At 41.5% G+C, this 14,260-nt stretch overlaps 1 non-coding gene across 1 annotated transcript; it reads right to left on the reverse strand.

Annotated features, from left to right (window-relative positions):
- Positions 1 to 12,341: 12,341 nt before the first annotated feature.
- Positions 12,342 to 12,448, reverse strand: LOC141610370 (small nucleolar RNA R71). The gene has a single exon (XR_012528276.1). It is a non-coding gene; the product is annotated as a small nucleolar RNA R71 (small nucleolar RNA).
- Between the last annotated feature and the right edge of the window lie 1,812 nt (positions 12,449 to 14,260).

Here is a 14,260-nt window from a genome sequence, read left to right on the forward strand (position 1 = left end):
TCCCTTCCAAAAGGTTTCTTACTACCCACTACTGAATCGGGAACTTTTGGAATCCACCCATCCTACATACAGCTAGTCGAGAGAAATCTTTTCAGGGGGGTACCTGAAGAAGATCCGTGCAGGCACATAGGGCTATTTATGGAATACTGTTCCACCATTCCTCTTGCTGCTGGGGTGACACAAGACAGAGTGAAGGGAGTTCTCTTTCCCTTCTCTTTAGCTGATGATGCCCGGGAATGGTTGAGGGATTTAGACAAGGAAGCATCCGGTGTAACTGACTTGAATTCCCTTGCCTTGGCCTTTTACAGGCGATATTTTCCACCACAGCGCACTAATGCGTTGAGAGCTCAGATTACTGCATTTGAGCAATTATTCACTGAAGACTTGAATGGGGCTTGGACTAGGTTCAAGAAGCTCGTCCGTTCTGCGCCTCATCACGGTTTCAAGCGCTGGTTCCTATGCACCCAATTCTACAACGGGTTATATCCGGACCAGAGAGCTATCCTTGATAATGTAGCTAAGGGGAGATTCACGAAGAATGTATAGGATGATCAAGGGTGGCGTCTTATTGAGGAGATGGCCATCCATGTTGCCGAATATGGAAATCCCCGAGGAAGTGGGCAAGTTAGCGAGTTGGTAGCAGCTGAGGTGGAGAGTCCTAGCAAAAGTCTAGGTAGAGCAGAGATTACGGAGACTATGGGTGAGCATGCACATGTTTGTGCTATTACTGAGCATATGGAGATATGCGGTAGATGCGGTATGGAGGGGCATGACCCCATTGGTTGTATGGCGAGAAGAGAGCGCGTCCTTGCTTATCAGAAATAAAAGCAATGAGTCCCTTTTTCTCAATTATATGAAGAGATGACGAATGTTTCTACTCTCTAGGCAAATACCGCAACCAAACCCCTCTTCTACAAATAGGGAGATCAGCGAACTGAAATCCTTGGTTTTGAACTTAACACAACAGTTTGGGGAGAAATGCAAAAAGGATGATACCGCCATTGTGGAGTTAAGAGAACAAGTCGCGCAGTTAACACTCGCGAAGAATCAAGCTAACCATCCACCGACGTGCGACCCAGTCAATGCCATAAATCTCCTGGCTTTACTACGAGGGGCTAAAAGTACCAGAAGACGGGGTTGTGACAGCTGATGATACCCCGGATGACGATTTGGAAGAGTTCACGGACGATATCCCTGCTGCATATTGTCCAGGCACTCGATCGAGTGAAATTTTACCTCGATCGAGTGAAATTATCCATCAAGATGGTCGATCGAGTATAAATACTACTCGATTGAGAGGTGTAGAATTAGAAGAACTCGATCGACCAATAAATTCCCCTTGATCGAACGTTCTGACAAAGGAAGTCACTTGATCGAGTGAAAATTATACTCGATCGAATGAACCAGAATTAGAAGAGCTCGATCGAGTTATTCAAACATCTCGATCGAGTAAATCCCAAGACAAAACCACTCGATCGAGTGAGGAAAATACTCGATCGAGTGCCAGAACCAGCGGAGACCGTATTTTTACATCTAATTCTGCAATCGTGTCATCTTCCCCTGCTGTGAAGACGTCACGCACTGATAAAGGTAAAGATAAAGTCGCGGGTCCACTCATTGCTACCAGAGTACCCTTTCCAGGACGTCCGAAGGACGCAAAGGTTGAGCGACAGTGCGGTAAGTTTGTGGACGTTGTCAAGAACCTCTAGGTAACTGTCCCTTTTACCGAACTTATTACCCAGGTACCTACTTACGCTAAATTCATGAAAGATATTGTTACGCGTAAGAGAGAGCTAAGTGAATTTGAGACCGTTTCTTTTTTGGAAGAGTCTAGTAATTTACTTTTAAATAAGGCTCCACCAAAAATGAAGGACCCGTGTAGTTTCTCTATTACCTGTGTTATAGGCAATGAAGTAATTGATAAGGCTCTTTCTGATTTAGGAGCCAGCGTCAGTGTCATGCCCCTCTCTATCTGCAAGAAATTAAATATGGGTCACCTTAAATTGACTAACATTACCCTGCACATGGCCGACAGATCTGTTAGGCGACCCTTAGGTGTCTTAGAGGACGTGCCTGTGAAAATAGGCAAGTTCTTTATACCAGTAGATTTTATTGTTTTAGACATAGCTGAAGACACCCGGACCCCAATTATATTAGGAAGACCGTTCCTTTATACAGCTGGGGCCATTATCGATGTCAAACAAGGGCGTTTGACTCTTGCAGTAGGAGATGACGCGATTACTTTCAGTCTGCCTAGCACTTTGGCTCGGCCAATGATAGAGGACATATGTTATTCTGTTGATATTGTTGACGAGTCTATTTATGACTTCTGGGCAGGTTCTTTTATAAAGGACCCACTAGAGGCTCTTATGCTTTTGGATGAGTGTGCAGATAATCCAGATGATGATGACGCTGTGTTGGATTTGCTTAAAGATGATTTAGATGAGCGTGGACTCACCGACGCTGAGGGAGAGCAAGTGGAACAGATGATCAGTACCCTTTGCTCTATTGAGGTAAAGGTACCTGAGCGTAAGCCTCTTCCCTCTCATCTAAAATATGTTTTTTGAGACGATACTGAGCAATATCCAGTCATTGTTAGTGCTAAGCTTGATAATGATCAGCTGACTGCTTTGTTAGCTGTGCTTAAGAAAAACAAGAAAGCTTTGGGTTATTCCTTGGACGATATCAAGGGGATTAGTCCCGATATTTGCATGCACAGGATAGAGCTAGAGGAAGATCACAAGCCTTGCAGACAGGGTCAGCGCCGGCTGAACCAAAAGATGCAAGTTGTTTTGATGGCTGAGGTAATGAAGCTGCTTGATGCAAGTATTATCTATTCTGTTGGTCATTCTAAATGGGTGAGTCCAGTTCAGGTAGTCCCTAAGAAAGGAGGGACTACCGTGGTTAGGAATGACAAAAATGAGTTAATACCTACTAGAGTAGTGACTGGTTGGCGGATGTGTATAGACTACAGACAGCTGAATGCCGCCACCAAGAAAGATCACTTTCCCCTTCCGTTGATTGATCAGATGGTAGAAAGGTTAGCTTTTCATAAGTTTTTCTACTATTTAGACGGGTATTCAGGGTTCCTTCAGATCCCTATTCACCCAGATGATCAAGCTAAGACTACTTTTAATTGTCCTCAGGGCGTTTTTGCTTATCGCAGGATGCCTTTTGGTTTATGTAATGCCCCAACTACCTTTCAAAGGTGCATGATGGGGATATTTTCAGAGTATATTGAGTCTATTATGGAAGTTTTCATAGACAATTTTAGTGTTTATGGAAGTGATTTTTCTACCTGTCTGTCTAACCTTGATAAAGTGTTGCAACGCTGCATTGAGGTTAACCTTGTGCTTAACTGGGAGAAGTGCCATTTCATGGTCAACGAGGGAGTTGTCTTAGGGCACTTAGTTTCTGATAGGGGAATAGAAGTTGATAAAGCAAAAGTAGAAGTGATTCAGCAATACCTCCTCCTGTTAATGTTAAAGGAGTGAGGAGTTTCCTTGGTCACGCCGGCTTTTATCGCCTGTTTATTAAGGATGTTTCAAAAATTGCTAAACCACTTACACAGCTGCTGCTTAAGGATGCCCCTTTTGTATTTACTGATGAATGTCTTTCTGCTTTTAACAGGTTAAAGCAAGCTTTAGTATCTGCGTCGATCATACAGCCTCCCGACTGGGATTTGCCGTTCGAGATAATATATGATGCCAGTGATTATGCACTAGGAGCGGTGCTAGGCCAAAGGAAAGACAACGCTTTAAATGCAATTTACTATGCGAGCCGAACTCTGGATGAGGCTCAAGTGAAGTACACTACCACTGAAAAAGAGCTGCTTGCTGTAGTTTATGCCTTAGAGAAATTTCGTTCTTATTTGATTGGGTCAGAAGTCACTGTTTTTACTGACCATGCAGCTTTGAGGTATCTCCTTGCTAAGAAGGAGGCTAAACCATGGCTATTGAGATGGATACTCCTTCTCTAGGAGTTTGATTTGCAGATAAAAGATAAGAAAGGAGCTGAGAACATTGTAGCTGATCATCTGTCGCGACTGTCACGGCAAGAGGGAGAAGATTCTTTACCTATTGATGAGTCTTTTCCTGATGATTCTTTATTTGCCGTATTGTATTCTATTGTTAACCAAGAACCTTGGTATGCAGATATAGCTAATTACGTTGTCAGTGGCAAGCTGCCGCCTGACCTTTCTCATAAGCAGAGGAAGCGTTTTCTGTATAACGCTAAGCAGTATTTCTGGGATGATCCTTATTTGTTTAAGGAATGTGCAGACGGTCTCTATAGACGGTGTATTCCGTAGTGGGAGACCAAAGTAGTCCTGGAAGGCTGTCACTCATCCTCCTATGGTGGTCACCACGGTCCATCGCGCACCGTGGCTAAGGTACTTCAGTCTGGTTTTTACTGGCCTTCTTTGTTTGCTGATACTAAGGCTTTTGTTTCAGCTTGTGATGTCTGCCAATGATCACGGAACATTTCAAAGAGACATGAGATGCCACAAAATGGTATCTTAGAGGTTGAGGTTTTCGATGTCTGGGGCATTGATTTCCAAGGACCGTTCCCGTCTAGTAAAGGTGATAAGTACATTTTAGTAGCTGTCGATTATGTGTTGAAGTGGGTTGAGGCAATTGCCTCACCTCATTGTGATGCCAGGACTGTGATAAAAATGTTTAAAAAGGTCATATTTCCCCGATTTGGTGTCCCTAGGGTCGTCATTAGTGATGGGGGAATGCACTTTAAAGAAAAGAAACTAACTTCCATTCTGTCTAAGGTTGGTGTTCAATACCGGCGTGGTTTGGGGTATCATCCCCAAACTAGTGGTCAGGTTGAGGTCTCTAATCGCGAGATGAAAGAGATCTTGTCTAAGATAGTTTCCAAATCACGGAAGGACTGGAGTCTTAAATTGGAAGACACATTATGGGCTTACAGAACCGCCTTTAAGACACCGATTGGTGCATCACCTTATCGGTTAGTTTATCGGAAATCATGTCATTTACCTGTTGAGTTGGAGTGTAAGGCTTGGTGGGCAATTCGTGAGCTTAACTTTGATCCTAAGTTGTGTGGTCAGAATCGTCTTTTGCAGCTAGATGAATTGGAGGAGTTTAGGCTTAACGCCTATGATAGCTCGCGTATTTACAAGGAAAAGACGAAGAGATGGCATGACAAAAGGATTTTACCTCGGGAGTTTCATGTCGGGCAGAAGGTGTTGTTGTTTATTGCCCGACTACGATTATTTCCTGGCAAGCTAAAGTCCAGGTGGAGTGGTCCTTATACGGTGACAGCTGTCACCAAATTTGGATCCGTTGAGCTGGAAGGTCCCGAGGGAAATCTGTTCAAGGTGAATGGGCAATATGTGAAGCATTATCATGAAGCAAATGAAGCAGACAATCGTGTTGAAGTCTTGTACTTCAACGAGCTTGACCCGCCAGTTAATTGATGCCAGAAAGGTCGTGCGGGACCTCTTAAACCTGCGCTTTTCGGGAGGCAACCCGGACTGTTTTATTGTATTTTTGTTGAACTATTTCTTTGCCTTTAGCTTTTTGTTGAACTTTAAACGCTGAACTATGCGTCTTTTGTATTCCCTTTGCTCCTTATTCGTGTTTTGCAGGTGCAGCAACTCGATCGAGTAGTTTTTCTACTCGATCGAGCTTATTTGCCTTGATAACCACTCGATCGAGTAACTTTCTCTTATCTAGCACTTTCTCTTTTTAGTATCTTTTCTTTATCTTGATGGTGTATTTTGCAAACTTAAATTCGGCCCATTTTGGCATATACTTGCGGATTATGGCCCAAGTATTTCTCTAAACATGTGTTTATTCGGCCCTTTGGCATCGAACATGTTTTCTTAAGTTTGTATGATAATTAATCCTCTAGATGCTTATAGTTATGCGTGCGAATATTATGTTCTATGACATTTTATCTCTTGTCTCGTCTTATATTATTCTAGTCATTTCAGTTTTGTTCTTAACTTTTCGATGATGTCAAGAGGGGGAAAGAACGTCTATGGTAAGCATCTACCTAAGCTTGCTCCTTGTCAAGACCAATTGTCTCTTAAAGTCCTTAAAGTTTTGATTTTATGTTAATCGTCTTGATCTTGCGTTGATCTTTATTATTAAGATGACGGTATTATATTGAGGGGGAACTCTTTACTTAGTCACAAAATTAGGAGGCTTGCCATCATCAAAAAGGGGGAATTTGTTGAACCATATAGTATATATGTTTATGTTTTGATGATGTCAAGGTGCTTTATAATTTATATACTTGTTGCGCGTAATCATTTGTCTAAGTCTTTTAGATTCGATTTATTTAATACAAGCAACAAAGGAAGTTGTGACGGAAATATACAAGAGTCAAGCCTCAATTCAAGATCAAACGATGTGAAGATTCATTAAAGATTTATGTGAAGTCGAAATCCGTCTAAAGATTAATCAAGCTTGGATGATGACGTAGCTTATACTCGAAGATCTCCCTGAAGATTAGAATAGTATAGGTGATTATCTCGTAATGATAACCAAGAATGAGTTTCTTGAATTAGTAAAGTTATAGCTTTGCAGCTATAACATTACTAGTAAAAGAGCTCAATGTTATAGCTCTCTTACAATAACATTGAGATGCTGAGTTTACTATACACGACATATAATGTTTTAAAATTGTTTTTAAAATTGTTTAAAGTTTATTTTAAATGTTTTGATAAAAGTATTTACTTGATAAAGCTCAGTTTAGTGCGGAGTTCGGTTCCTTGTTGAACGTTGACTAGTAGTCGTTTTGGGTCAACTTATGAGTTGGACCATGCTATTAATTAGGGTTTCAACAAAGCCTCTCTTAAAACCTAAATTCTAACCCATATATTGAGCTAGGGTTTGCACGAGTCACGAGGCATATGAGCCGTGACATCTCGTGTAGACTAAGATATATTTGGTAAAGATTCTATATCTTTACATATCTTATATATCTTACTTAATATATTTATTTATGATAAAAGATATACTAGTTATAGAAAATATTATCATATCTTAGAACTTATAGTAAAGATAATAATTGAATAGATTATATTCTATCAATTAGTCTTGCTGAAGACGGGTCAGAGCAAGTGACGGATAATGCCACTCACAAAACGAATAGAGGGGACAAGGTGGGGGCACCCCCATATGCTTCCCTCTCTCCTCTATTTGGGTCATTTATGAGTGAAAATGGTATCCGTCACTCCAAAGTGAGGATACGTGCCGTCACAAATGAGATTTTGTGATATTCTATCTTTTGGAATATTCTTTATTATCTTTTAGGCTTTTAGGAAAGAAATAATAGAAGATATGATTGGTTAATATATCTCCTATTTTCGGCTATAAGGGTTTCTAGAAACCGAGTTGCCTTATTCTTTTCTTCCTATAAATACTTTGCTCTTTGCAACATTTAAGGCAGAGACCTTAAGCATAAAAATTGATCTTATTTACACAAAGAAAAATCGTGTGTTTCAAAGCAGAAAACCGTTTTGTTATTTTTGAAAGGTCGTGTGTTTTTAAACTCGTATATTCATTTGTTAAGTTATTGTTATAAGATAATAGTGCTTATTTGATTTCTTACTTGTTCATTAATGTGAACCTTTGCAAGAATCATTAGTGCTTTCTTATTAGCGTAAGTTAGTCACTCGAGTATTTAACGGTACTCATTGAGTTACAGCTAGATTTAGTTGTACGAGTAGGGTTAGTAAATTTGTAATCCGTAGAAAGGTACTAAATTTATTAAAAGAGAATAGTGGACGTAGGTTTCGACTTGTGAAACTGAACCACTTCAAAAACCGTGTGTCTCCTCTCTTTCGTTCGTTTGTTTATTTTGTCTTACATTCATTAGTTGATTAGTTAAAGTTTAATCAATAAACTTTAAATAATCAATTATATTCATACAATCGAAAAAGCTTTCAAAAGTTTTAAATCCTCAATTCACCCCCCCCCCCTTGAGTATTTCGGATCGATAGACTCTTTAGTGTTACACCATGGCAAACGTTGTAAATCAACGTTTACATCATGGTGAACGTTGAGTCTCTTCGTTTAATCCATGGTCAAACGTTGAATCTCCTTATTTGGTCCATGGTCGATTGTTGAATCTCAACATTTCGTCCATGGTTCATTCATTTTAAAAAAAAAACCGTATTTAATGTGTTTATTTGCCAATTTTTTAAATTATTTATGTTTTCTAGACGATGAGGGTATTTTATAACAATTTTTATTTGATTAATGTTGTTGGGAGATCGAAATGAGAGAGGAAATGCCATTATGAAACCTCCGCCTCCGCTACCCGGACACGATCGTACCCTTGGCCGGAATGTTACGATGTCAAAGCGTCGTTTGCGGGTTAAGCAGACTCATCACCCGCAACCATCGCCACTTAGAGAGACGACTCGCATGGTTATGATGCGTACTCCCGATCACGTTCGTAGTGATTCGGAGGAGGCGAGGTCACAAGAGGTTGCCGGTAGTTACCGACATGTTGGAGAGGAGGAGCTGTCGGAGAACGAGGATGTTGGAGAGTATTGGGTCATAGAGAACCCGTCATCCCAGAGAGTGTTGACTCAGAGGTTGGCCCGAGATCGTAGAGGACTCTATTCGAGTGTTAGAGAGACGTCCTAGAGCACGGACATGGCGAGGCCGAAGATGGATACTTCTTGGGTCCTGAGAGAACCCGTTCATGGTGGTCATAGTAACATTGCCATCTTATGAAGTTTTGGTGGGCACGTTGCGTTCAAGTCTTGGTTGGACCCTAACCCGGAGAATATGAGGTTGTGGCTCAAGTGCTACGAGAGGCCGAAAGTTGCGAGGGATATTAGGGAGATATATCTCCGCGAGGTTGTTGCCGCTAGGGTAGAGGCGAGCGGGCTTAGGGATTTGAGGGGTTGTTTTACCACCGGGCTAGATGATAACCTCCTTAGTTCTTTTATCGAGAGGTGTCACCCGGATACTAAAACTTTCCGTATGCCTTTTGGTGAGATTAGTATTATGCTCCACGATTTTGAGCATATTCTTGGGCTACCTGTTAGTGGTGACCAGGCCAGGTGTTGGTGGATGGTATGGCCGAGGTCGATGATAGCGGTTTGAGGGGGAAGATTGCTAGGTTTTATGGAGTTCTTGAGTCTGAGGTGGTACCACTACGCTATAAAAATGGTGGTTTACTTACTGATGCGTGTGTTTTATACAAGGTTTTTACCTCATTTTTACACGCTTTTCTGTACTATTTTATGTAGCATCTAGCTAAAAATACCCCTGAATAGTCTACTTTTGTTTGTCTTGTGTAAATTACAGGTACGGACCGGAAAAAAGATAAATCAAGCCCAAACTCGCCCCATTTGCATACATTTCTGGAGAATAAGGAATCAGAGCTTGGAACCTATCACTTTGAGGTTGCGTGAGCTGATTTTGGAAGGTGTCGAAGTGCCTTATGTGCTAAAATAGCTCGATCGACCACTTTTCTAGTCGATCGAATGCTTTATACCATGAAGATCACTCGATCGAGTAGTTTTCATACTCGATCGAGAAGGCCATTAAAGGGAGTTACTCGATCGAACGGTTCTTTCATTCGATCGAGAGGAATTTCTGTTCAGTTACTCGATCGAGCGGTTTTATTCCACTCGATCGAGTGGTTTTACCCTATAATTATGTTTTTCCGCCTATTTTTGTATGGGCTTTTGTAATTAGGCTTGTGTAGTCTTTGTTGTTAATCGCTACAATTAATTGTCTCTGTCTATTTGAGTCGACGCAATTAGGCATTTAATCATAGTAAACCTTGACCTAGACCGGAAGGTTGGAAATGGTGAGACTCGTAGCGAACATTAGGGCACCATAGTGAGGGCGGAAGCTAAGCTATTTGTCCTTTAGGGCGAATTGAGACCGGAAGGAGATATTCACTGCCCCATAGACTATACTTGCATTGACCTGAGACCTAGATTGCTTGACTGAATGATCGTGGTGAACCGACTGTCTTAACTGCTTTCTCCTTATTCGCTTAATCTTCATTCTCTTACCTTTTTCTCTTCCTTTACATCTCTTAGCTTAGAAATCAAATTCAAACCCCCAAATTGGTTACCGTGACGAACTTAGACAAAGCTGACATTTTCCCATCTCCCTGTGGAGGTCGACCCGACTTCCCTAGCTATATTAGTTAGAGCCAGTTGGTTATTTTTTATAGGTATACGACTAGCCTGTCACTTACGACAGAGCTGAGGAATGTTTTTGAGCGAGGCAACGAGCATGACTCATTCTATGCTGAGGAATGTTATTGAGCGAGGCAACGAGCACGACTAGCCTCTTTATTTTATTGGGACATATTATTTTCATTGATAAGAGTGGTGATAGAGTGAACGCTCAGTTGTTGCCCTTGCTTGATAGTCATGATCGGGTTGATTCCTATGCTTGGGGTGCCGCTTGTTTGACCAACTTGTACCGACAATTAGGGATAGCATCGCCCGAGATAGTACTGGTGTTAGTGGGTGTCTACCGTTTCTCCAGGCATGGTGATACGTGCATATTCTATACACTTTATCTGTGGTTTTGGCACGTATTTCCATGCATAATTGTTAGCTTAAGGCTGCTATTTCTCCCGAAACGGTTTACTTTGCATTTTCTACGATTTATTGTAGGGATGAGTGGAAGTAAGCTAAATCAAGCCTGATTCGTCCTCCGGAGGCAACTTCAAGGAAGCCCAGAAGAAGGAGAGTCGTACTCACTCACCTCGGGATGCGTGCATTGGAGTGAGGAGCTGTTTTTGAAGAGAAGAAGTGTTTCTGCACAGCACCATCAGTCGATCGACTAGGCTGTAAGGTCGATCGACCACTGAAGCTCATCAGAAGCTACTGGACTGTTACAACCAGTCGATCGACCACGCTGACCGGTCGATAGACCAGTTTTCGAGCTGATACGTTTTTCTTCGTGTTAGACTTTTAAAAGCCCAACTTGTAATTAACTTTCAGTATCTCTTTATCAGGAGAACGCAACAACTTTTAGGGATGCTTTTCATTATTGGAAAACTCAGTTTTTAGATCTAGCTTGGAGACGGAAACCTTCGATATCAATACTTTGTTCTTGAATTCAATTAGTAAGCTTTTGTGCAATTCTTTCTCTTCCTTATTTCCTTGTTATTTCGATTCTTGTCTTCATCAATTTAATTTCAGCGATTGAGTTCCTCCCTTTTGTTTTAGTTTGATTCAATTATGTCAAATTTGCTCTTTACTATTAATTCTGAAGTTAGTATAGATTTAATTATGCGTAGGTAATTTCTTTGATTGGGAACGAGGTGAGCCATGGTAGAAATAAGGATTGTTTTGTAGTATGAATTCTTCTGTATTGGTCTTGTTGTCTTTTGATAAACCTTTTTACTAGATTGAGAGATTAGTAAATTGTATTATCATTAGATTAGGAATTTCCCTTGAGCGAAGGCTTTGAGAAATTCTAGGGAATAAATAGACCGTAAGGTTAATTGAGCATCGATCGAAAGGTTAGCTTACATTCCCTGAGACCGTATTATAAGACCTCTGCTACCTTACTGACCTGACTTTTGCCATGGTAAACCGAAGTCCCCGATCCCCTTTTCATCTTGTTGAGAATATTCATTTTAGCAATTAGCCATTTAATCAACCAAACTCAAAACCCCCCAATTAATTGTTACTTTTATAGACTGAAAAATAGCAAACAAAATCAACCTTGTCTCTCTGTGGTTCGACCCTTACTATCACTAGCTATAGTTTTAGTTTGGAATTATAAATTTAATTTTGGTACTAAACGACGGTATCAAATTTTGGCGCCGTTGCCGGGGAGACGGTGTAATTCTGTTTGCTTTATTTTAGTTTATTTTTCTAGTCTCAAGGAACTTTTGTTCCTTGAGGCCGTTGCTTACCTTTGCTTCTAGTTTTGCTTTTGCACAGTTAGAAGACAGGTTTTTGAGAGGAAGACTTGAGTACTCTCATTTTGGCAATTATGGCTACAATATATGATAATCTACAGCCAAAGGAACACCATCTTCCAAAGAGGCACCAGTTACCTACCCCTACTACGGGTAACTTTGAATTTCGTTCCTCTTATATCGATTTAGTGGAGCGAAATCAATTTGCTGGTTTACCAGATGAGGACCCCTTGAAGCATATGGAGATTTTCACAGACTATTGCTGTTCTATACCTATACCAGCTGGGGTGACTCAGGATGAAGTAAAGGGGTTGATGTTCTTATACTCCTTGAAGGATTCAGCGCGAGATTGGTATCGCTACCTTGATAGGGTAGCAGCTGGAGTAACGGACTGGACATCTCTAGCATTAGCCTTCTACAAGAAGTACTTCCCACTTTCAAAGACTGACGCCTTGAGAAGTAAAATCACAAGTTTCCAGCAAGGAGCTGATGAAGGTTTTTGTGAAGCATGGGGACGTTTCAAAAGTTTGGTCCGAGCTGTCCCTCACCATGGTTTCCAGCAATGGTATCTTTGCAATCTATTTTATAATGCGCTATATGATGATTACAAGGTCATCCTGGATGCAGCTGCTAATGGCAGGTTCCAAAACAATACCGGTCAAAGTAAAGGTTGGAACACTATTGAGGAGATGGCAGTCCATAGAGCTGAGTTTGGAAGTTCACGTGGAAAGTCCCGAAAGCAAAGTGATGAAATGAGTGCCGTTGTGACACTTATAACTTCTATTTCTACCCGTCTCGAGAAGCTCGAGATTTCTGAAGCTTCCAAGGAGAAAGTTGAAATACCTGTTCAAAACTCAGATGAGACCGAGAAGTTGAGAGAAATGGTCCAACTACTTTTGGTTCAAGTGGCGAATATGGAAGCAGCCGGGATTGAGTCCTCAAGGAATTTTGTGAAGCAATTGGAGAATATAGAGGCCAAGCAAGCTGCTAATTCTTCAAGCAAATGTGAAGGGCCGATTGAAACGATTAACGCCATTAATCTCAGGAGTGGCCTCTCTTATGAAAGTCCCGACAAGCCAAAGGAAGACTCGGGAAATGATGAAGAAGCTCGTTTAAATTCTGGTGCAAAAACGAGCTCAATTGCCGATATTTCGGTCGATCGACCAACATTGTCAGTCGATCGACTGAAGCGTCAGATAAAATAGTTTCTGGTCAGAAACTATTCACACCCAGCACAGTCAGTCGATCGACCAACATCACCAGTCGATCGACTGGATCACCCGACGAACTCAATTCTGGTCAGGAACTGTTCACGCCTAGCCAAGTGGGTCGATCGACCACTCATATCAGTCGATCGACTGGAACTCCAGAGCAGGATGCAAATCTGTCAACTAGTCCGCATGATTCCTCACTCATTGATGATTTGACGGGGGTTTTAAACCTACGGAAGCCGAAGGTTACTGATCCTACGGCCAGTATTGCAGTCCCGTATCCGGAGCGTTTGAAGGCTACTAAGCTGGAGCGTAAGCTTGGTAAGTTTCTGGAGATGGTCCAGAATCTCGAGGTAACGGTCCCTTTCACTGATCTAATTACCCAGGTACCCTCTTACGCTACATTCATGAAAGATATTTTAAATCGTAAGAGAAATTTTCGTGATGATGGTAATGTTGCTTTTGTGGAAGAGTGTAATGCTCTTTCGCAAATTAATGTGCCACCTAAATTAAAAGACCCGGGTAGTTTCTCAATTCCTTGCACTATAGGTAACCACGTAATTGGAAAGGCCCTTTGTGACTTAGGGGCCAGTGTCAGTGTCATGCCGTATTCTGTTTGCGAAAGGTTAAACATTGGTAGACTTAAGGTGACCGATATTACCGTTCAAATGGCAAATAGATCGACTCAGAGACCTATAGGTGTTCTAGAGGATGTACCCGTTCGAGTGGGTAAGTTTTTTATTCCTGTCGATTTCGTTGTTTTGGACATTGCGAGGACAAATGATACCTATTATTTTAGGCGACCGTTTTTACATACAGCTGGGGTTGTAATAGATGTCAAAAGCGGAACCATCACCTTAGAGGTAGGGGATGACACCATTGAGTTCAGTCTTGCTCACAAGGCGACTGAACCTGCTGATGAGGATACGTGTTATTCCATTGATATTGTTGACAGGGCTGTTACTTGTAATTGGGGGGAATCCTTAACCAAGGATCCCTTAGCTGATCTAACCCGTTTAGGTGAGTGTGCAGGTAATACAATGGAGAATGCTGAGGAGCCAAATGCTTTGGTAGCCTCAATGGAGAGCTACGAGCTCAATGACGAAGAAGATGAGATGCTTTTGAGCTTGGCCAACGAGAACTTGGTCAACACTTGC

The sequence above is a fragment of the Silene latifolia genome, chromosome 10, assembly GCF_048544455.1.
Source record: "Silene latifolia isolate original U9 population chromosome 10, ASM4854445v1, whole genome shotgun sequence".
Taxonomy (NCBI): Eukaryota; Viridiplantae; Streptophyta; class Magnoliopsida; order Caryophyllales; family Caryophyllaceae; genus Silene; species Silene latifolia.